The sequence below is a fragment of the Oncorhynchus gorbuscha genome, linkage group LG11 (assembly GCF_021184085.1).
Source record: "Oncorhynchus gorbuscha isolate QuinsamMale2020 ecotype Even-year linkage group LG11, OgorEven_v1.0, whole genome shotgun sequence".
Taxonomy (NCBI): domain Eukaryota; kingdom Metazoa; phylum Chordata; class Actinopteri; order Salmoniformes; family Salmonidae; genus Oncorhynchus; species Oncorhynchus gorbuscha.
The window spans coordinates 77,319,925-77,343,879 of NC_060183.1; the positions used below are offsets into that span (position 1 = coordinate 77,319,925).

At 42.0% G+C, this 23,955-nt stretch overlaps 1 protein-coding gene across 3 annotated transcripts in view; it reads left to right on the plus strand.

Annotated features, from left to right (window-relative positions):
• The window catches only part of tln1 (talin 1), a 155,854-nt gene that overhangs the window by 14,285 nt on the left and 117,614 nt on the right, over positions 1-23,955 (plus strand). For all 3 annotated transcript variants that reach the window (XM_046290566.1, XM_046290564.1, XM_046290565.1), the window contains exon 2: positions 19,759-19,828. The gene's annotated coding sequence lies outside the window, so the exon portion shown is untranslated. The remainder of the gene's footprint in view (positions 1-19,758; positions 19,829-23,955) is intronic.

A 23,955-nucleotide genomic window follows, 5' to 3' on the forward strand; every position in this document is an offset into this window, starting at 1 on the left:
GACACCAGAAGATTCAACTGCACCAGACTTATTTGTCTACAAGTGACATTTTTAGGGTTTTTACCCCAGAGGGAAGTATATAGCTGTCATTTTCAACTGCTTGACATTCCTCCTCTGCTACCTTGTTTCTGCTTGGTTGTGTAGATTGCCCGCTATTTTCCGTCAACATGCCAACCGAGATTCTCCAATCGGTTCCCTTACATTCTTTCAAGCCTTCGGGAATAAATAAAATTGGTGTGTTCCTCTCCCTTTTGCCAGTGACAAGGGGCCCAAAAAAGAGCCCTCCCTCTCTCCCTCTCCTGGAATCGTAGCGGAATTCCAATGGAATGTGGGATGGAATTCGGATCTGGAGCTGGCGGGCCAGAGTAGCCATGCTGTCTCTAGACCAGTCTCTAGCCTAGCTCATGTTGCTGTTCTAAATCTACCACTGCTTTATTTAAGGATGCTATTAGTCTCTGTGGTAGCAACCTGTTGACACTGTATTACTTCAGGGGATGGTTTAAAATTGTGGGATTTCGTTTGACCGATGTCGATAGTTGGGAGCTAGCATTTGAAAGGGATAGTTCTGACTTTTTAACCCCAATGTTTCATTTGTTTCTTACTCTGAAGTTCTCTGAACTGGTTTAGCAAGTTCTTTACGAAACAGTTGATTGCTGAGTCTGACCGCACTCGGAACTTCTCTCGAAGTAAGAAACTGATTAATAAAGGTGTTACAAAATATAGTTCACAGCGATTTAGATGGTACAATGATTCCCTATACTATTCCGTGCTTGTTTTCTCGCATAAACTGAAATTGAGCGAACATTGTAGAATTTTAGGAGACAGGAAATGACAGAGCGATTTCCACTACATAACACAGCCACAAAGTCAGAACAGCTTTACCATTTTGACAACAGAGGCCGCTCCTGCGGGAGAAATCAATAGGGGAGTAATCACAGCCAATCACAACACTGGTGGGTAAGTAATATTGTGAAACGCTATCATTCCACTATTGACATTTTCTGAAATTGCAATGCAAAAAAGTATAGCATAATTTAAGATCGGTGTAAGATGCAGAAAACAATCACTTTAATGTCACGTTTTCTGTAACATTGTGAAAATGATGAGAGTTGGCTTAATTTGTTTGACAAGTGACAACATGGAGTTACAAAGAGCTTGACCACAGGGGAACGGAGTCCCTTTTCAAACTGGCACAAAGCACTGAGCAAAGTTCAGTTCTTCCTGGTTGACATGGCTAGCCACTTGTTTCTCATCACTAAGAGGCTTTCCTCTTTACCACTCGTTCTCCATTCATTCTAGAATGTGTGAAGGCATCCCATGTGAGTGTCTGCAGAGAGATTTAAAGACAATGGATTTGCCCTGCAGATTATACTCCCAACAGATGTTCCTGGGCTATTGCTTACATTTCCCCATTGGTTAAGCCATCAAAGCATCTTAGAGCCTGCCAGCCAGCAGAAAAACATGGAGCCACAGTGGTGAAGTTCACATCAGTGCGCCAGAATTCACAGTTTAACTGCACTCCCTCTGGGAGAGTTTGTGTGTTTTGTGAGCACCCATTCTGACAAACCCCTCACCACAGGTATAATTTTAACCATATGCTGTAACAGCAGGGTCTACCTGAGACTCATCATGAGGTTGTTATGTTACATCCATGTTAAAGCACATCCGGAAGTTGGAATGCTAGTGTTTTCATGATGTAGGGATGAATGAATATGTAGTTCATGAACCTAATGTGAAAACACAGTATCCTATGTGCGGAACACAATATGTGTTAGATTTTTTTCCCATGTAGGATTGTTTTCCATTGACTACACAGACATGAATGATTCATCAGAATGTACACTCCCGGATGATTCATCAGAATGTACACTCCTGGATGATTCACCAGAATGTACACTCCTGGATGATTCATCAGAATGTACAGTGCATTCGAAAATGTTTTAGGCCCCTTCACTTTTTACACATTTTGTTACGTTACTGCCTTATTCTAAAAATGGATTCAATAGTTTTTTTTCTCATCAATCCACACACAATACCCCGTAATGACAAAGCAAAAACAGGTTTTTACATAAGTATTCAGATCATTTACTCTGTACTTTGTTTAAGCACCTTTTGGCAGCAATTACAGCCTCAAGTCTTCTTGGGTTTGACGCTACAAGCTTGGCACACCTGTATTTGGGGAGTTTCTCCCATTCTTCTCTGCAGATCCTCTCAAGCTCTGTCAGGTTGGATGGGGAGCATCGCTGCACAGCTATTTTCAGGTCTCTCCAGAGATGTTTGATCAGGTTCAAGTCCGGCTCTAGCTGGGCCACTCAAGGACATTCAAAGCCGCTCCTGCGTAGCCACTCCTGCGTTGTCTTGGCTGTGTGCTTAGGGTTGTTGTCCTGTTGGAATGTGAACCTTTGCCCCAGTCTTGAGCACCCTGGCGCAGGTTTTCATCAAGCATCTCCCTGTACTTTTCTCCGTTCATCTTTCCCTCGATCCTGACGATGGGATGCACGATATATTGGTGAACATATCGGAATCGGCCGATATTAGCTAAAAATGCCAACATCGGTATCGGCGCGATGTCTAGCTAAACGCCGATGTGCTCCTCGTTTGCTAAGTCAAACGACACCGCTGGTTCTCTCACACTGCCCCTACCCTATGCTCTGACCTCTTTCTCCCCTCTCTCTCCAGATGAAAATGGAGACCCTATCCCCTCCTCTCTTCTCCAGACCAAGACCTTCTCCCCTTACCTCACCTCGCTCATCAACTCATCCCTGACCAAACCGATGTCAAAGCTGACGTGTAATGTAGGTACATGACGTAATGACGCCACGTAAAATTTTGTGCTACACGACATTCCTAACCTAGCCCACAATGTCTGCTGTGTGGATCTCGCAGTCAACAAGTCTAGCAGTCATTTTGAAAGTGTAAGAACATTTCAGCGAGACAACTCAAAGGCGAAATCCATTAAAGCCAAGATTGCCCTTGACAATCAACCGTTCTCTGTCGTGGATGATGTTGGCTTTCACTGAGTGGTCGAGCACCGGTACACACTACCAAGTGCTCTATTTTTCAGATGTTGCCCTACCGGAGTTACACAGTAATGGCGTCACTGCTATTATCCTCAGGACATGCATACTATGGACCGCCATTTTGGCTCATTGCATGTCACAAAAGATACAGTAGCACTTTCAAAGCTGTACAAAAAGTCTGCAAACACCGGCCACGAACGATGTGTTTACAATACTGCTTTGGTAATAAAGCATCATTTGTTCCACCGCAACTTCTTGGGTAGCCAGCTTTAGCTTGGTACCTAGCTAGTACCAATACAACCAGCCTGAAAACAATGACCAGTAGAAACTGCAGTCATTTTCAATATTCTTAGCAATGACTTAGGAATCCTTGTAAGTAAGTATTAGCTAGGTTGCCACTTGTTGTTCGCCTATTGAAATTGAATTTCAGTTTATGAAAATAAATAGCTAGCCAGCTACTTAACCCTGTTGCCCAAAGCTAACGTTATAAGCAGCCAGCTAGCTTCATCTGGCTAGTGAGGCTTGACCGGACCGGGTTATGTGTTGTGAAGCTAGCCACAATAAGGCACAATAGTGCAATTTGCGGTTTATGCCATACTTTTTTATTTTGAAGAGCTAATTATAGCTACAGAAACAGAATATTTTGTTTTGTTATGTTTTTGGGGAAGAACATTGTTTGCATCCATGAGCTAGCTAGTTTTATTTTATGACCAGTACTGTAGGTGTGCGCGAGACGACTTTACCAGCATCGTAGCACACATATCGACGAATCGTTGTGATATATGAAATACGAGGATAGTGTAATCAATGTGTAATGACTACGTAGAAAAATGTATGAACGTGTTAAATTATTAAGTGACGTGCAGTCATATTCAGGTCCTGATTGGTCAACAAGCTTATTTGACACGCAAAGACACAAACGGTGTTCCATAGCAGAGATCCAGACAGTGATCCATAGAAATCCTGGTTGAGAATGAAACGACTGAACAAATTAATGAAACAGCAAGTAAGTGAAAGGAATAGGTTTTGATGGTGTGTGTGTGTGTAACCTTTATTTAACTCGACAAGTCAGTTAAGAACAAATTCTTTATTATAATGACAGCCTATCCCGGCCAAACCCAGACGATGCTGGGCTAATTGTGCGCCGCCCTGTGGGACTCCATTCACGGCCGGATGTGATACAGCCTGGATTCGACTGTAGTGACGCCTCTTGCACTGAGATGCAAATGCAGTGCCTTAGACCACTGCGTCCGTGTGTGTGTGTGTGTTAACTATTTAACTGTACTAGAATGCTTAAAAAGCCGGTCAAATTTAAAATCTCGGTTATCGGTATCAGGTTTTTTGGCAAGGAAAATATCGGTATCGGCCAAAATTGTCATATTTGTACATCACTAATCCTGACTAGTCTCCCAGTCCCTGTCGCACCACAGGATGATTCATCAGAATGTCTATCTCGTGAGCACCACAGGAATGTTGCCCTTTTGGTATTTATTCCTGCTATAGACTTGCTCAACAGGACAAATATAACTATCCAACAACACACTCAGTAGCAGAAAGGACACAAACATTCTTCTCTCTCATATCTTTTTCTGGGTACAATTGTTACAATAAGAGGCCAGGCATTTCCAAACAGACCAGAGACGCCAGTCTTGTGTGTATTGTAAATATGTGGCAATTCGCCCACTGATTTGGGCACGTGCTCTAGTCCTTGGGATGGGATGGGATGGGACGGCACAACGCTAATGATTGACTGATCTCAAAGCTGCTCCTCCTCCCTCTGACATGAAAAGATAGTTCATATTAATACTCATATTGTTGTTTTGGGGTTGTTAACTTGGTGTCCCAGTCACTAGATAGGCAAGGGGGCAGATACAGTCGCCCCAACTATGCGAACTAGAGAGAAACGGACACAGCCGGGTGGTGGAGATGGCGTTGAATACGGGGGTCAGGGAAGTCATTCTCGTATGCGGCTGTCATTCATACCAGTGGCCCAGGAAGTGATCTGACACTACATGCTGACATTGGAGGGCGATGGGAAGGGTGTTAGGTCTTTTTCTGGATCCTGTCACATCATGCTCCCTCTCTCACCATAAGTGGGCTGTACGTATGGAACTGTTTATGCCGAGTTGGAGGAAACCATTTGTGCTATTAAAGCTTTTAAATGGAGCTGGGCATATTTGGCAGAGCCTTCACTAAATACTGAAGCAATAGAACGATGTCTTGACACAATCACCCCAATGCAATATGAATCCAACTGCACTTGTTTGGGTTTTTCTAACACTACCGTTCGTTTTATTTGTATCTTTTCAAAGTAAGGATGGGTATGAGTAGTCGAACGGATGTCAAAGCTCAATCTTTAACCAGAGATTACTACATGTTTGTTTGTTTTTCAAATACCGCAAAACTATTTGGTGGAATGTGCTTTGTGACTGCCCGAACAGGCAAGTAAAATTTTGTCTTGAAGATTACGTTAATTTGATTAAACTCTAGTGTTCCATTTGTACATGTGCTTTTGCGGGGTACAACCAAAAAAGAAACCAAGCCGTTCTTCTCCCTAAATTCCCTTTCCCCTCCGTGTCTCTTTCACTCAATTGTGTTCACATAAGCTCTGTTTAGGCCTACAAAATGAAATGCCTATAAATGCCCTATGTAACGAAATGGATTAGGATTTGTTATCAGTAATGGTTAGGATACATTAGTTAGTAATGGTTAGGATACATTAGTTAGTAATGGTTAGGATACATTAGGCATTGTTATGATCTGGAGTCACCTCTTCACTGTAGACATTGAGACTGGTGTTTTGTTGTACTATTTAATGAAGCTGCCAGTTGAGGACATGTGAGGCATCTGTTTCTAAAAATAGACACTCTAATGTACTTAGTTGTGCTCAGTTGTGCACCGGGGCCTCCCACTCCTCTTTCTATTCTGGTTAGAGCCAGTTTGCGCTGTTCTGTGAAGGGAGTAGCACACAGCATTGTACCAGATCCTCAGTTTCTTGGAAATTTCTCGCATGAAATAGCCTTCATTTCACAGAATGAGAATAGACAAGTTTCAGAAGAACGTTTTTTGCTTCTGGCCATTTTGCGTCTACAATCAAACCCACAAATGCTGATGCTCCAGATACTCAACTAGTCTAAAGAAGGCCAGTTTTATTGCTGCTTTAATCAGAACAACAGTTTTCAGCTGTGCTAACATAATTGCAAAAGGGTTTTCTAATGATCAATTAACCTTATTAAAATGATAAACTTGGATTAGCTAACACAACGTGCCATTGGAACAGGAGTGATGGTTGCTGATAATGGGCCTCTATACGCCTTTGTAGATATTCCAGATAAATCTGCTGTTTCCAGCTACAATAGTCATTTACAACATTAACAATATCTACACTGTATTTCTGATCAATTTTATGTTATTTTAATGGACAAAAAACAAGGGCATTTCCAAGTGATCCCAAACTTTTGAACGGAGGAGGTAGGTAGGTAGGTAAATATTAATTATTTTTTATTTGAGTACTTGGGGTAAGAAGAAAAATCATGCGAGTACTCGAACAGTAAAGAAAATGTCAAATGCCCATTCCTACTTCAAAGGCTAGCCTGTCGGGAAAGATAAGCTGCTAGTTTTCGGCATGATGATAAGCTGTGTGTGTGTGTGTGTGTGTGTGTGTGTGTGTGTGTGTGTGTGTGTGTGTGTGTGTGTGTGTGTGTGTGTGTGTGTGTGTGTGTGTGTGTGTGTGTGTGTGTGTGTGTGTGTGTGTGTGTGTGTGTGTGGATTTGAGCTAATCTCTTCCTGAAAGTGCAGACACGTTCCGGCCGCTCAGATGTAGAGATCAAACAATTATAGGCATAAGGCATAGCTTTATCATACACGCAAGCCCTAGAAGGGGAGCTGTGCATTACAAGTGGGTCCCGGTGCCTGTCATGCTGCTACGACCTTGAATTTCACATTCATAGGGTTACTGATTTTGGTTCTACTTTCTAGTGATTCTGATGATTTATTTCAATGATGTCAGAAGTTGTTCACGGTTATACATGTTTTTTTTTTAAAGGACTAAGAATTCCATTTCTATTAAAGGGATACATGGAGATTATTATCTACCTCTCCAGAGTCAGATGAACTCTGATACCATTTTTATGTCTCTGTGTGCAGTTTGAAGGAAGTTGCCAGCTAGCGTTAGCACAATGCCTGGTAGTCTATGGGAACAGCTAGCATGCTATGGCTTTGAAGTACAGTTCGTTCTGCTGTATTGAAATCTAATAATGGCTAACACAATGGGTTCTGGGAAAATGTAATGATCGATATACAGTACTACTTTTGTTATCCTATTTCACCATCACCAAAACAATGTTCCTGTTATGATTTGATTATTTATATTCACTGTGGTTGCTCTTTGTGCATACTTGTGTATTTAGTTTGAAGCGTCTTCATTTTCTCCCTTTTGACAGGGTGGGGGAGGAGAAGGGGTGTATTTTTGGCCTTGACTGAGCTGGGAATGCAGGCAGTGTTTGGGGTGGAGCTCCTGTGGACACGCACACAGGGGCTTGAGCATTGAGGTTATGTCAGGCTGCCGGTTGGGGATGGCCGTTGTCATAATAGTGGTGTGTGTGTGTGTGTGTGTGTGTGTGTGTGTGTGTGTGTGTGTGTGTGTGTGTGTGTGTGTGTGTGTGTGTGTGTGTGTGTGTGTGTGTGTGTGTGTGTGTGTGTGTGTGTGTGTGTGTGTGTGTGTGTGTCCCTATGCAGTCTATGGTGTGTCCACTCTGGGTGTGACAGGCGTTGGCATAATGCATCTTGAGAAAATATGTCCAGATCACCACTGCCCATAAGATGTTTTTAGGTCTCAATAATTTCACCAATGACTCACTTTCCATGTCTGTATCATGTGAATGAAGACTTGACTCACCCAGCTCCATCTCTTATAATATGAGTTATTGTTTACTTGTTACATCCCAAGCTTTAGGTTTGTGTACCCCTATTGGATTTCTTTATCTCAAACGGCCTTAGACTGTGACAATAAACACATTATTTGGGGAAGGGTGTATATATTTGTTAAAGCTGTTGTCTCAAGACTGCTCTGTCCTTTTTGAGGGACCAAAACTAGGAACTAATGTGTCCTCCCTTGTGTCCTAATTGTGTAATAATTACAGTAGGCTGCAACAGCTGTATTGTGTCTGGTGCTGATAAAGGCCCCTGACCTGTGCAGTGATCTGTACTAAAAGACTACGGGATGCACTGGAACATGGAGGGTCCCAACACAATGAGTGACCTGTCTGCTGCAAAACACCAGAGTTACAGATAAAAGGGTTTTGTGTTCATGTTTGCTTTGCAATAACCTTGACGATATTGACTTTTTCTTCATTTTATTTATCATGCTCAGCCTTTCTAATCAGTCATTGTTTACATTTAAAAAACGATGCCATGACACATTTCAGAGATCCATTCATCAGCAAAACCTCTTCAACCAAAAGCTGAAGGTTCTAGACCAAAGATTGAAGATGAATTAACTTGTATTTATACTGGACAAAAAATATAAACACAACATGTAAAGTGTTGGTCCCATGTTTCATGAGCTGAAATAAAATACCCCAGAAATTTTCCATACGCACAAAATGCTTATTTCTCAAAAATGTTCTGCACAAATTTGTTTAAGTCCCTGTTTGTGAGCATTTCTCCTTTACCAAGATAATTCATACACCTGACAGGTGTGGCATATCAAGAAGCTGATTAAACAACACCTTGTGCTGGGGACAATAAAAGACCACACTCTAAAATGTGCAGTTTTGTCACACAGCACAATGCCACAGATGTCTTAAGTTTTGAGGGAGTGTGAAATTGGAATTCTGACTGCAGGAATGTCCACCAGAGCTGTTGCCAGAAAATGTCATGTTAATTTCTCTATCATAAGCCGCCTCCAACTTAATTTAACCACTTGCTCCTACCTGGCACGCAGGCGTCCCATCTAGAGCTCTGGAAATGCAAATGCGCTACGCTAAATGCTAATAGTATCAGTTAAAACTCAAACGTTCATTAAAATACACATGCAGGGTATTGAATTAAAGCTACACTCGTTGTGAATCCAGGCAACAAGTCAGATTTTTTAAATGCTTTTCGGTGAAAGCATGAGAAGCTATTATCTGATAGCATGTAACACCACAAAAGACCCGCAGGGGACGTAAACAAAATAATTAGCATATTCGGTGCTACACAAACCGCACAATAAAATATAAAACATTCATTACCTTTGACCATCTTCTTTGTTGGCACTCCTAGATGTCCCATAATCACTATTGGGTCTTTTTTCGATTAAATTGGTCCATATATAGCCTAGATATCGTTCTATGTAGACTGTATGATAAACGGAAAAAAAGAGTTTCATAACATAACGTCATTTTTAAAAATTCAAAAAGTCGACGATAAACTTTCACAAAACACTTCAAAATACTTTTGTAATGCAACGTTAGGTATTAGTACACGTTAATAAGCGATAAAATTCATCAGGAGGCGATGTAACTTCTATAGGTGTCGTCTGGAAAAAAACATGGCCGAGAGAGCTCGACCAAAACATCCGGTCGGAGAACGGAGGGAAGGAGTTCCCTTGAACCGGTTAGACCAAGAATCAATTGCGAATCAAATGACAAGACTCTAGACAACGTGTGGTAGCTGTAGGCGCTGAAACCTCGGTCTCATGTAATTCGGTTCACTTTGAACAATCCTGGAAGTAAGCGCAAGGATATTTATTTCCATTTTCAGTGATCAGGTTTTCCTGCGCTATTCGATGAAACTCGCTCTGTTAAAGTCACAGCCGTGATTTAACCAGTTTTAGAAACGTCAGAGTGTTTGCTATCCACACATACTAATCATATGCATATACTATATTCCTGGCATGAGTAGCAGGGCGCTGAAATGTTGCGCGATTTTTAACAGAATGTTCGAAAAAGTAGAGGGTCGACTTAACAGGTTAAGAGAATTTGGCTAAGTCTAACCGGCCTCACAATCGCAGACCACATGTAACCACACCAGCTTAGGATGTCCACATCCGGCTTCTTCACCTGCGGGATCATTTTGTGATACACCTTGAAAGGAGATGTATCATAGACTCGCCAGCCACACCCCAAACATGAACATCGTAGACCAAAGATTCACGATGAACTTGAAGCCCTGGTGCTAAATGGATTATCAAATTCACTTGACTGAGCTAATTCTTAGCCTGGCTCCCATATAACTCACCTGATGTTACCTGCTTTAAGAACTTTAGTGCCTTAATTGTAACTCATTGGAGGTACAGTACTACTTCTGTAAGAGCCTCAGGTTTATTGTGTAATGTTCCAGTACTGTACCATAACCTCTCATTGATCTTACAGAGAAGGATGGTGAGGAGTTCAGCTCAGAACGCATTCAAGGATTTACTTCACTGAACACCTTGTTCATTTGTCTACACTCACTCCGTTTCAATGTGAAATTCTGAGGAAACCTTGAAATCCTAGGTGTTAGGCTGCTGTTCTAGGCAGGCTGCTGTTCTGTGTGGTTGTAGATATTGTGAGACATGGAGTGAACAGATGGAATATTGCACGGTTTCGCCTCGACACATGTCAGCAGCTGTTATGCTGTTGGATCTTGGACAAGAGTACTAGACGATAATGACTTTGGCCTCTTTCTTGCACTGCAAAGATGATCAGATCTCACAATGATTGGAGAAGTGTTCAATATCACCACTACCACATCCTTATGATCTTGTCATTGAGCACAACGTGACTGCAATGGAGACTGGTTGGAATGTCAATTCTCATCAAATAAATGGGAAGTCTGACTGAAATATTTTTTGTAAATAAGTGATGTTTTCATTTGTTGATAAAAATGCGGGACATAATTGTTTGGTTGCACAAACAAAGGGCCAAAAGCAGGACTGTCCCGCACAATCAGGAAAGTTAGTCACCCTATATGCCTACCAGTATCTGGATCTAGCTCTACACTTGCCTGACAACTCAAACTGCTCTATCGTTCGATCCATACTTCAGTCGTTTGTGGTCAAAATGAGGGTATTGTAAAAATCAAAGTTGGATCACCTCTAACCAATCAGAGTATCAAAGCCAATGATGAATTTTCAAGAACGCTGCTTTACCCGTGTGTGTTCTGGCTCTGGCCCAACCCATCAGTTTCTGGGACCAACTAGAAATCGTTGGGGAGGTAATGAGTCTGGATCTAACGTCCGTAGGCGTAGCATTTGGCCGGAGCAAGGAGTTTGGGTAGTCAGGCAAGCACTACAAAAGATCCAGTCCAACTTCTCCAAGATGGATTTTCCACTGACTAAATTGATTGTGGGGTTGGAGGTTTGGATTAGATTAGAGAGAGTGATACCTTCATTGGTTCATATCTCTGATTGGGTGTTGATGGTGGACAGGGCAGGATGGGTAACCGGTAGGGATTAGGGTTACCTTCATTGGTCCATATCTCTGATTTGGTGTTGATGGTGGACAGGGCAGGATGGGTAACCGGTAGGGATTAGGGTTACCTTCATTGGTCCATATCTCTGATTGGGTGTTGATGGTGGTCAGGGCAGGATGGGTAATGATGAGGGTTAGTCTATTATAGTTCATCCTTATTCTTGTTTTGGTGTCTCGGGAGTCTTGGGAAGGATTTCATGTTGCTTCCAGAGCCTCGGTTGTCTAATCTTTATTCCTTGCAAGAGCCTTTTGCGAGGTTGATTATTCCTGAAAAGTGAAGTGGTGCCTCATTGATTTGGTAGTGCTAAAGGGGTTTTTGACAGTGGGATTGAGAGACCTGGACCGAGTCCAGAAACGACCTCTTGTCCTAGACACCTCAGGTAGATCTGAAAGTTCTGGATACAGTGAGTTCGGAAAGTACACAGAATGTGGAACAAGTCAAGGGGTCTGAATACCGAATGCACTGGATCCAGGCATTATGGTCATAGCTCCACCTTGCCCTCTGATAGGCTAGTGCCAGATGGATTTGTCATCGTAGTACTAATATTTTACCTATCCAATTCTTTCATATCTTCACGTGTGATCCAAGGTAAGGCAGGGCCCTAGAGAGACACGCAGGGTTGGACAAGCTAGCCTAATTGATGTGAGGGGGGCCATGGTAATATTTTCACAGTCCCCTACTTGCTTTGCATGTTGAGTGTATATTACTCCTTCTTTCCCAATTAGCAGTTCTCACACTGTGAATGATCTAGTCGGCTCCATTCCCCCTCTCTGGCGCCTGTTGGAGTTGCTACGGGGTTCAGTTACGCTGGCAAGTGCGAGGGAGCATATCCTCATGTCACACAGCTATATTTTCATATCAGTGATGACACGAGGCCCTCCAAAATAAAACTACCACCATGGTGTCACCTTGTTATGGAGTGCCCTCCGATGCCCCCCAAGTTTCTCTGTAGTTGATTGGCTGATTGAAGTTGAGTGGTGAGAAAAGTATTGGCTCTAATCTTTTACCTCTGAGGGTGATCTTGACCCAAAAGCCCCCCCCCCCCCAAATGTACAGAAATATTGTCAATATTACCACATTGGATAGAAAGAGACGCACCTCTTTCCACTCATGAGCAAGTATATTGTTTGCGTGAAACCAAGGAGATGCCATAGACGATTAGCAAATAAACTTCAATAGTGTACCATTTTAAGTTTGAGAAAATTCTACAAAAGTATAGTTATTAACCGTATATACGGATTGTTTGATAATGATATTAAATATTTTGAGGTATATCTCAGTTCAGTTATTGTACATCTTGTTCTAGTGTTTTAAAGGCAGACTGCATCTGTTTTGTGTTACTGGTATTTAGGCCTAGCTCCATATACTAGTGTAAATCAAACTTCTAAATCCTATTAGCTTATTTCCACATTCTATCTCTAGAAAATGCAAATATCTTTGTACTTACATAATGGTAAGTGGGTGATGGGACATTACGGAGTTGTTTTGTGAAGAACAGGAGGTGTTTGGGAGTATGTTTGTTATGCAAAAACATTTGTTCGACAGCAGTACAGTATGTATCAGCAGGTTAAAATGCATCACAAATAGCCTCTACGATTCCTTGTCTTGATTGTTCTGCAGTCTGCACAGGCTCTGATAGTAGTAATCTCTTCCAGGCTTGGAAAATTCGGTATAAGACAGCGAAGATACAAACTATATAATGTGCGTAGTTATATTGATTTGTTTCAGTGACCTCACCATATTATCACCATACTGAGGGACCTTAGGGTACGATGTTGTCCCCATACTGAGGGACCTTAGGGTACGATGTTGTCCCCGTACTGAGGGACCTTAGGGTACGATGTTGTCCCCATACTGAGGGACCTTAGGGTACGATGTTGTCCCCGTACTGAGGGACCTTAGGGTACGATGTTGTTCCCGTACTGAGGGACCTTAGGGTATGATGTTGTCCCTGTACTGAGCGACCTTAGGGTACGATGTTGTCCCCGTACTGAGCGACCTTAGGGTATGATGTTGTCCCCGTACTGAGGGACCTTAGGGTACGATGTTGTCTCCGTACTGAGGGACCTTAGGGTACGATGTTGTCCCCGTACTGAGGGACCTTAGGGTACGATGTTGTCCCCGTACTGAGGGACCTTAGGGTACGATGTTGTCCCCGTACTGAGGGACCTTAGGGTACGATGTTATCCCGTACTGAGGGACCTTAGGGTACGATGTTGTCCCCGTACTGAGGGACCTTAGGGTACGATGTTGTCCCCGTACTGAGGGACCTTAGGGTACGATGTTGTCCCCGTACTGAGGGACCTTAGGGTACGATGTTGTCCCCGTACTGAGGGACCTTAGGGTACGATGTTGTCCCCGTACTGAGGGACCTTAGGGTACGATGTTGTCCCCGTACTGAGGGACCTTAGGGTACGATGTTGTCCCCGTACTGAGAGACCTTGGGGTACGATGTTGTCCCCGTACTGAGAGACCTTGGGGTACGATGTTGTCCCCGTACTGAGAGACCTTGGGGTACGATGTTGTCCCCGTACTGAGAGACCTTGGGGTACGATGTTGTCCCCGTACTGAGAGACCTTGGGGTACGATGTTGTCCCCGTACTGCGGGACCTTGGGGACCGATGTTGTCCCCATACTGAGGTGCCGATACGATATGTATTCCAATTCTTTATGTATTGCAAATTTGATGTCCCCTGCCCTAGTTGTATATACAGATGCTTGGAATTAGTCACAAAACAACAATTCTCAAAATTCTATATGTATTGCAATTCAGTGCTACGATTTTATTGCGATTTGATGGTCCAAACATATTTCTTACTATATGTCTGCTGCAGGGAGACGAGGGAGCCATGAGCAAATGAGTTATGATCAGTTATATGCTGAAAACATGATGGCTCAGTGTTGGAGAAGATGGAGAACAAGGTATTGATATAATATCATCCAAAATAATATTGCAATATGTAACTATATTGATCTTTAAAATTGAATTAAATTGAGATTTGTCGCTGGCCTACACACAATACCCCATAATGTCAAAGTGGAATTATGTCCCATGTTTTATATAATTAAAAATGAAATGTATTGATTCAATAACTATTCAACCCCTTTTTTATGGCAAATCTAAATAAGTTCAGGAGTTAAAATGTGCTTAATGGGGCTTCTTGGGTGGCGCAGTGGTCTAGGGCACTGCATCGCAGCTACTCTCCATATTTTTAAGCATAGTAGTGGCTGCATCATGTTATGGGTATGCTTGTAATCGTTAGGATGGGCGTTTTTCAGGATAATAAAGAAACTGAATGGAGCTAAGCACTCGCAAAATCCTAGAGATGAACTTGGTTCAGTCTGCTTTCCACCAGACACTGGGAGACAGATTCACCTTTCAGCAAGACAACCTAAAACACAAGGTCAAATCTACACTGCAGTTGCTTACCAAGATGACACGGAATGTTCCTGAGTGGCCGAGTTACATTTTAACTTAAATCTACTTGAAAATCTATGGCAAGACCTGAAAATGGTTGTCTAGCAATGATCAACAACCAATTTGACAAAGCTTGAAGAACAATGAGTAAATGTTACACAATCCAGGTGTGGAAAGGCCTTAGACACAGCTGTAATCGCTGCCAAAGGTGCTTCAACAAAGTATTGACTCAGGAGTGTGAATACTTATTTAAATGAGATATTTATGTATTTTATTTTCAATGAATTTGCAAACATTTCTAAAAAATGTTTTCACTGTCATTATGGGATATCGTGTGTAGAAGGGTGAGAACAAAAATAAATTTCATCCATTTTAAATTCAGGCTGTAACATAACAAAATGTAGAATAAGTCAAGGGGTATGAATACTTTTGATAGGCCCTGTAGTGTCAAAGCGATGCACTGTGACTGTATTATTTGCTCTGTGTTACTCGGCAGCGGAAACGCTGCAATAATTGCAGCTCTGGCCGGTGACTTCCTTTTCTCAGACAGGGTGGGGAAGCGTTCCACTCCCGTCAATAGTGGGCTAGCTGCAGCTAGTTGCTTCATACGTCAACTGGCTCAGACAGGACACCAAAACTCTGAAGACCTGGGTAAGACCTGGGTAAGACCTGGGTAAGACCTAATTGAGCCACTATGGACCCGACTTCAGTTGTACCCAAAATAAATAAATCAATGTATAAAAAGTAAGAGATATTGAACTAACTGTAGCATAAGCTGAGGGAATGATTTAGATATTTGGTGTCAATGATACTACTAGACACAATGTTATACAGTATGTTCTGTAGATGATCAGAAGACTGATACCTTACACATCACCATGCACTTTCTCTGAGGGATGTGTCCTCGCCTAGGCTAGTGTAAAAGTAAACACATGGAAGGTCTAACATTTTGCCCATCATTAGAAATAACTTCCGTCTCCTTTGTGACAACTTGTGCCAAAACACAACTTCTTTGTTTGCTTTGGTGTAGTAGCTCTGCGTCTTTCTCATAAGCAAAACAAACCCTTCCTTCCTTTACTACTAGCTAATTGCACAGGATACAGAGATCCCGGCTGGGGAAAAGTCTCTCTCGCTCTCTCTCTGAGCCTACAGATGGCTAAAATTCCCTTTTATGGCGTTGGAGGGTTTTTGAAACAGGAAATGACATCACGCTCTGAGGTAGTGAGTAGGGAGCTAGCTACAACTCCGTGGCATTCCAAAGAGGGTGAGTCGCAGCTTGCCTGGAAATGAACCCCAGGCATGACTGACACTCAAATCACCTAGACCCCCAAAAATAGACCGGGATGGACAACTTTTCAATTGAGATGTTATTTAATCTATGGTAGATGATAGCAGCAAACCAAAATAATGAATGGTGCGTTGCAGTGTTATTGTATCAGGGGCTTGTGATGATGACAAAAATATTTGTGGTTTGAGTAAAGTTCCAGGCCTTGAAAGGAGTTCAAACTAGTGTTTATCAGAGAGAACGAGACTAAAGAAAGAGAGAAACAGAGAGTGACAGAGAGAGAGAATAGTTAACTGAATAGTCAGCGGGCGTACCGTGTATGTCTCATTCCCTGGGAGGGGCTCGGTCGGTCTGGTCTGGGACTGCTGACGTGCAACACACACGGCCACTCCCTCTAGAAGTAGGAGGAGTGCAGCCAGGCCACTCCCTCTAGAAGTAGGAGGAGCTGCAACAGGCCAGAGAGAGATAGAGTAGGAGTGAAAGAAGGCTCACAGTGTTCCAATGGCCTTCTAAGGCCTCTTCAGACAGCAACTGTAACAGATTACTCATAATGGGGATTATCAGGAGTCGGACCTTGGATGACGATGGTTTTCTTTCTATGGGGCTAGCCACCTGTATTTATAGAGCAGTGTGGAGTGTTCATTTCATTCTTTATTTCAAAATCATGTCGACGAAGAGCCTTGAAACTGCTAGTTTTCTAATCAAATTTAATTGGTCGCATACACATATTTTGCAGATGTTATTGCAGGTGCAGCGAAAATGCTTATGTTTCTAGCTCCAATGGTGCAGTAATATCTAACAAAACAAAACGAATGATTCCCAAAAAATTGAAATTAAGAAATATCATAACGAGCAATGTCAAAGTCCGGAATAGAGGTGTGTGTGTGTGTATGTATATATATATATATATACATACATACATACATACATACATACATACATACATACATACATACATACATACATACATACATACATACATACATACATACATACATACATACATACATACATACATACATACATACATACATACATACATACAGTGGGGCAAAAAAGTATTTAGTCAGACACCAATTGTGCAAGTTGTCCCACTTAAAGAGAGAGGCCTGTAATTTTGATCATAGTTACACTTCAACTATGACAGACAGAAAATGAGGGAAAAAAATCCAGAAAATCACATTGTAGGATTTTTAAGTAATTTATTTGCAAATTATGGTGGAAAATAAGTATTTGGTCACCTACAAACAAGCAAGATTTCTTGCTCTCACAGACCTGTAACTTCTTTAAGAGGCTCCTCTGTTCTCCACTCGTTACTTGTATTAATGGCACCTGTTTGAAATTGTTATCAGTATAAAAGACACCTGTCCACAACCTCAAACAGTCACACGCCAAACTCCACTATGGCCAAGACCAAAGAGCTGTCAAAGGACACCAGAAACAAAATTGTAGACTTGCACCAGGCTGGGAAGACTGAATCTGCAATAAGTAAGCAGCTTGGTTTGAAGAAATCAACTGTGGGAGTAATTATTTGGAAATGGAAGACATACAAGACCACTGTATTTGTGGAGTTTCTCCCATTCTTTTCTTCTCAAGTTCTGTCAGCTTGAACAGGCAGCTTCACTGCACAGCTGTTTTCAGGTCTCTCCAGAAATGTTCGACCAGGTTCAAGTCCGGGCTCTGGCTGGGCCACTCAAGGACATTGAGGCTTGTCCCAAAGACACTCCTGCATTGTCTTGACTGTGTGCTTAGGGTTGTTGTCCTGTCAGAAGGTGAATTTTTGCCCCAGTCTGAGGTCTTGAGCGCTCTGGAGCAGGTTTTCATCAAGGATTTCACTGTACTTTGCTCCGTTCATCTTTGCCTCGTTCCTGACTAGTCTCCCAGTCCCTGCCGCTGAAAAACATCCCCACAGCATGAAGCTGCCACCACCATACTTCACCGTAAGGATGGTGTCAGGTTTCCTCCAGACGTGACGCTTGGCATTCAGGCCAAAGAGTTCAAAATTGGTTTCATCAGACCAGAGAATCTTGTTTCTCATGGTCTGAGGGTCTTTAAGTGCCTTTTGGCAAACTCCAAGTGGGCTGTCATGTTCCTTTTACTGAGGAGAGGCTTCCTTCTGGCCACTCTACCGTAAAGGCCTGATTGGTGGAGTGCTGCAGAGATGTTTATCCTTCTGGAAGGTTCTCCCATCTCCACAGAGGAACTCTGGCGCTGTCAGAGTGACCATCAGGTTCTTAGTCACCTCCCTGACCAAGGCCCTTCTCCCCCGAATGCTCACTTTGGCCGGGCGGCCAGCTCTAGGAAAGAGTCTTAGTGGTTCCAAACAGAAATGTTTTAGTACCCTTCCCCAGACAATTCCTTCGACCTCATGGCTTGGTTTTTTTCTCTGACACGCACTGTGAACTGTGTGGCCTTATAGACAGGTGTGTGTCTTTCCAAATCAGTCAATTGAATGTACCACAGGTGGACTCCGGTCACGTTGTAGAAATCAATGGAAACAGATGCACCTGAGCTCAATTTCGAGGGTCTGAATACTTATGTAACAAAGTTTGTTTAAAAAAAAGACGTTTTTAATACATTTGCTAACTTTATACCGCGTTGTCATTATGGGGTATTGTGTGTAGATTGAGGGGGAAAAAACAAACAATTTAATCCATTTTACAATAAGGCTGTAACAAAATGTGGAAGAAGTCAAGGGGTCTGAATACTTTCCGTGTGTGTGTGTGTGTGTGTGTGTGTGTGTGTGTGTGTGTGTGTGTGTGTGTGTGTGTGTGTGTGTGTGTGTGTGTGTGTGTGTGTGTGTGTGTGTGTGTGTGTGTGTGTGTGTGTGTGTGTGTGTGTGTGTGTGTGTGTGGCAATGCTTTCTTATCTGGTGAACCCTGTGTATGACCTCGTTCTCATTATTTGTAATTCATGTGACAAATATGAATGTGACCACTAGAGAAAACACTCTCTGTTCTTCACGCTGCCTATTGCCTTTTAAATGACTCATAATGGATGTGTCCAGTCATATTTCAACACCACTATCTATCACAGGGCTGTTTTAAGTTACATGGCCCATCCCAAATGTAACCCAATTCCCTATATAGTGCACTACATTTAACCAGGACCAATGGGGCTCTGGTCTAAAGAAATGCACTTTGTAGGGAATGGGGTGCCATTTGGGACGTAACCACAGTTTGTCAAACCTTCACCGCTCATCTCTGACCCTGACACACTTTGGCATTTTGTATGACAGTGTTTCTGAGAAGCTATCGACAGAACCGTCACTTCTAAGCAGCCAGTGTAGTCCAGCAGCAGTACTGCATAAATGTCTTGTGTTTTTGCCAGTTTTGTATTTGCATCTATACCTCAGGTCCAGTCTTTCAAGAAAACAAAGCATACAACCATTTTAAGTATGGAAAGTTTCAAGATGATAAAAAGGAGATTATTTAAGAGATTGTTAACGATAATTAGCACAGAAGATTCCATATTCACCGTTGGATATCAATCTAATTTGGACTTGTTGACATTGCTGCTTAAATGACAATCATTTGTTCCAGTTTAATGAAAAGATTGATCTTGGTTACACTAAACTCCTCTCTTCTGTTTCTCTGCAGCCGGGCCAAGAACCCTACAGCGCCATAACCGACTGGGAGGACATCTCCCATTAAGACCAGTTTCTATCAGGTACTGTCTGTAACCTTGTGCTCTACTGTCATCTACTATCAGCTCTACTCACATGTTGTAAAGAAGCATTTTACATGGATGGATATTACGTTATTAATCCCCTTTTGGAAATTTATTTGTCAACGCCAGCAAGAAATTCAATACACATTTTCCTCTCATGCACAGAGATCCTATAAATGACCACTCTACACTGTGTAGAAAACATTAAGAACACCTTCCTAATATTGAGTTGACGTGATATCATCCCGGCATCGTATGTCATCAAGTTAATGTAATTACTCATTCCATTGATCTTTGCCATTGGCTGTACCAGAGTGGATCTGGATGGGAATGCATTGATTTGTCCAGGCTGAGTTGTAGCTTTTTAATTAAAGGAAGACTGGGGCTTCCTGTCAACACAGGAGGCTCAGATTCAGAACTGGGTATCTTATCACACGGTTGGTGATGTTCACTCACAATTTAGAAGTGTTGAATGTCAATCCCGTCTTGTGACAACTTGTTTTTCCCCAAAGAGCTCACTGATGTGTCATTTGGACTAAAAGACTGAAGGCATAATTGGCACCGTCGGGCCCATTTTAACAAGCTGAGGAGCAAACAGCTGTGTGGAGAATACCTTACCCAGAGACCACTACTTACAATGGTATCCTGGTTAGTAGGTCTCTTTTAGCTTGGATAATGTCATTCTTCAAACTATTTAAACTATATTTGATTAGTCTCTCATAGCATTGCTCTGCTTAAACTGGACATATACATTTAAGTTGTTAAACTTACCAGACAAGAAGAAGTCGAGTGCCTTCTTGAGGCAAGATGAGTATAGTCTCACTTAGGAGCTGATATTTTTGTTAACTTTTAAAGTGAGTATGCCACTCACTCTTTTAATAATGCATCCACCATTTAGACAAAGTGGGTTGTGTGCTATGGGGGGATATCTCCCACCCACAGACTGTCAAACAGACTCAGAAACTTCTCAGTAATAGACCGTCTGTAGTAGTCACCTCAGGCTTTGACCAAGACCACCAATATTCAAAACCAGGCCTTTACAATCAATGGTGGCTTTGTGGTTTTAAGCCTTTGTTTAGTCTGAGCGGCAACGTAAAACCAGACCTGACTGAAGGTCGATCTAAAAAAAAACATTGTGATTGACCCTGACCTGACCCAACTTGAGTTGGGTCTAAACAACTCCGTGATTGACCCTGTTCCGAATGTGTCAATGGCTGACTGATGGGGTTGGCTTATCACAAGGTCTTGAAAGAAAGTGCAGTTTGTGTGTTTGTCAAGGAATCATTTGTCTTACCCAGATATTCTACTGAACAGGACTGAAATAGGTATGTATGTCTTGTAGGGGACATGATACAAAGGACCACAACCTACAGCTACAGGTGTTTAAAACGTTGTATTTCTGACACCTTCACCGAGTTGTGCAGCTCTGACTGACCGCTCTGTGTGGCTGCGAGCACAAGTGCAAGTTTGTTTGTCTTCAAACGTTGCAAGACATTCAAGTGAATTGTAATATCAACGTATGCGGTGCAGTTAACCAATTGTTCTACCAATGCTCAAATCCAATTTTATTTGTCACATGCGCTGAATACAACAGGTGTAGTAGACCTTACTGTGAAATGCTTGCTTACAAGCCCTATACCAACAGTTTTAAAGAAAATAGTTCTGAAAATATTTACATTTAAAAAAATGACTTTAGTTTATTTTAGTAACACAATAAAATAACAATGGTGAGGTGAAGACTTAACTTCTCGAAGCCATAACTTTATTTAAGTTCTTATGAAGCTGACTTTGTGTATTGTTTATACTTTCTTATCAGTGGCCACAAGTGCATCACTGGAAAACTAATTCTGCTTTCACCACTGTGTTTTACCCAGAAAAAGAGATTCCAACGTAGAGCTACAATTGAAGGAGAGGCATCTTGATTCTAACCCACTGAGTTCCTCCTTTTGTGTAAAAAGGCCATTTTGTATTTGAATGTTGTTCCTTGACCTCTACGACCTCATCTCAGAGCATCTGTAGAGTGAAAGAGCTCCACACAAATAACTTGATGTTCCCTGAATAGCCTTCGGTTTGAAAAAGGCAAGAAGAATATCACACCTCAATATGTTATTGTCCCTGAAGAGCATTCAAATGTTTTTTTTTATTTTTAAATGGAGGATATTTAAAGTATAATGTTCAAATTATACAAAGGCCTAGAAAATTGCAGTATAAGATTTTGACAATTTAGTAGTTTCTTTGGTATAAAATCTGAAAGCATACCAAAAATGTTTTGGGGATTTGGTAACTTTGAGTGTATTCAGTGAAGTGACACAATTGAATGTTGCTTGTCATGTTGTGAAAGTATCCCCCATTTTGCTCTCTTGAAGCTTTATGCTGCATCAGGGAAACATCCCCCACTGTGTGAAGCACATGACGACAGTGGCGTGGCCCTGTGTGGCCACGGCCCGCTCTAAAATCTGATTGTAAATTCCGAGATCTGATAGGTTGTCTCTGAATACATTGACAATTTTGGTTATTTGGTTAACTACCTGCATTGACGCTTTATCCACAAACTCTTTTGACTCATCACATACGCTTCTGTTACTGTTTATTATCTATCCTGTTGCCCAGTCACTTTATCTCTACCTATATGTACATATCTAGCTCAATTACCTCGTTTCCCTGCACATCGACTCGGTACTGGTATCCTGTGTATATAGCCAAGTTATCGTTATTTATTTTTCGTGTAATTTTCTATTATTTCTCCTTTTGTCTTTCTGCTTAGATACACGTGGCGAGGTGTGGCTTAATTTCACCACGGCATCGATTAGGGTACCCGGTTACTCCCATTAGCCAAACTTTGGCATCATCTTAAGCAAACTAATGACACTTGTTTTTTTTTCTCTCGTTTCAATAATTATTTTCAGCAGTGTCGATATTAACATACTGTACTTGGCTGTCACAACAATAAATGACTTGCATGATACTTATTCTGCCACTGTTACCCGACCTGCTAACACTGACAGTGAAGCTCGTAAATCTGTTGCGTTATACTGACGTCACTGTTTGTTTACCCCTAGCTTTTTCACCGGTTAACTGACGTTTGCTGGCTGGCAAGCAAGAGAAGTTACTCTGAATCTAAGTCGCTAGTTTTAGATATACTGCGTAACTTTGCCTTGCCATTGAATGGTCTAGGTATTTAGAAAAGTTTATTATTTTGGCCTTGCCTATATGTCCTTTCAACTTGCCGGAGACCAGCTGGGCAGACAACCCTACCAAATGGCCCAAATTAGCCTATGGTGATATCTACACCGACTTGGGGGAATATCGAGGTTTACACAGGCATTACACATGGCTTGTTGGATACAAACAAGTGTTAGCTTAAGACTTACGGTGAATGAAGTGCTTCGAACACACATGCATGGAGTAACCGGAGCCCACAGCTTTCCATCATCATCGCAGCGTTTAACCTGGTCCTTGGGTATAGAGTGAAACCACAAGGTTAATTTAACCTGGTCCTTGGGTATAGAGTGAAACCACGAGGTTAATTTAACCTGGTCCTTGGGTATAGAGTGAAACCACGAGGTTAATTTAACCTGGTCCTTGGTTATAGAGTGAAACCACAAAGTTAATTTAACCTGGTCCTTGGTTATAGAGTGAAACCACAAGGTTAATTTAACCTGGTCCTTGGGTATAGAGTGAAACCACGAGGTTAATTTAACCTGGTCCTTGGGTATAGAGGGAAACCACAAGGTTAATTTAACCTGGTCCTTGGGTATAGAGGGAAACCACGAGGTTAATTTAACCTGGTCCTTGGGTATAGAGTGAAACCACGAGGTTAATTTAACCTGGTCCTTGGGTATAGTAAAGTACCCTGCAGCTGTACCCTACCTGGGGGCGTGGCTTAACGTTACCATGGGAGTAAAGGGAGTATGAGCAGGCCTGTAAGCGTTTCACTGTTAGTCTACGCCTGTTGTTTATGAAGCATGTAACTAAGAACATTTTTAAAAGCATCTATATTGTTAAACAGTTTTGGAATGCCTGGCTGCCCTTGGCAACCATATATACATGTCACTGTGTAGGTAGAATGCCATTACCATGATGGTGTTTGTGATAATGTCCCTTATCATTCAAATGGCAGGTGCAAA